The sequence below is a fragment of the Balaenoptera acutorostrata genome, chromosome 5, assembly GCF_949987535.1.
Source record: "Balaenoptera acutorostrata chromosome 5, mBalAcu1.1, whole genome shotgun sequence".
Lineage (NCBI taxonomy): Eukaryota > Metazoa > Chordata > Mammalia > Artiodactyla > Balaenopteridae > Balaenoptera > Balaenoptera acutorostrata.
The window spans coordinates 90633735-90634918 of record NC_080068.1 but is presented as its reverse complement, the minus strand read 5'-3'; positions in this window follow the sequence as shown (position 1 = coordinate 90634918).

Here is a 1184-nt window from a genome sequence, read left to right as displayed (position 1 = left end):
TTGAGTGTATACTTCTATGAGTTTTGACAAACACATACAATCATGAAAAAATATTTCCATCACCACAAAAAAATTCCCTTGTCCCCCTTTGTAGTCAACCCCTCTGGCAAATCCCAGCCCCTCCCAACTACTGATTTGATTTGTATCCCCACGTATATATATATTTGGTTTCTGTCTTTGCCTTTTCCAGAATATCAGATAGATGAAATTATACAGTGGGTAGCAGAAAAAGTGGGATTTTAATCTCAAGCAAAGAGGAGTGTTTTAGAGATCAAATCTCTAAAGCATCTTAAGACAGATGAGGCAGTTGGTAAAGGTGGCCTGTACTATAAAAACGGCCATGGATAGTGGAACTTCTGCAGGTATGTTATTTCCACACAAGCTTCCTAAAATGAATACCTGATCATGCCACATCCCTACTGGAAACCTTCAATGGGTTCCCGTTGTCTTTAGGATAAAATCCAAACTGTTTCACGTTGGCTCGCCAGGCCTTTCTTGATATGACGTCTTTTGCCTCCTGCAGCCCCATCTCTCCTCATTCTCCTCTTTTCCATTCTCCACTTCAGAATTTCTATGCCTGCCACTACGCCCACACCTGGTTTTTCCTTGTGAAGTGCACTCTCTTTCACCTCTGGGCCTTTGTACGTGGGTTTCTTTCTATCAAGTGCATTTTCCCATGACCCCTACCTCTTTGGCTTCAGACCTTGGCTTCCTCTAGAAGCACTTCCTGACCCTCCCAGTTTGCTTTAAACACCATTCTTGTGTGGGCTCCCACACATGTACTTCCCCTATCTTAGTGCTCATCAAGCTACATTGTAATTGCAGGTTTAACGGTGTGTTTCCCCAATGAGACTTTAAATTCCATGAAGCTCCAGGGGAACAGAAGCCTAGTCTGTCCTACTCATAGTTGTATTTTCAGCACCTAGCACGGTGCCTGGCACCAAGCGGATTCTCAATAAATATACTTTAAATTGAGTCAAAAGGACAAACAAAATTTAGACAAAATTCAGAAGAGGGAGCGTTTCTTTTAGCTAGGGGTGCTGGAGGGGCCGGGAGGTAAGGAATCAAGAACTCCTTTAGGAAATGCATGGCATTTGAATGGGGCTCTTGTCGAGTTAATGCCTGTTGTCTCACAGCCCCACCTGCCATTCTGTGCTATGCCTCGAAGTGGTAAGGCTGAGTGT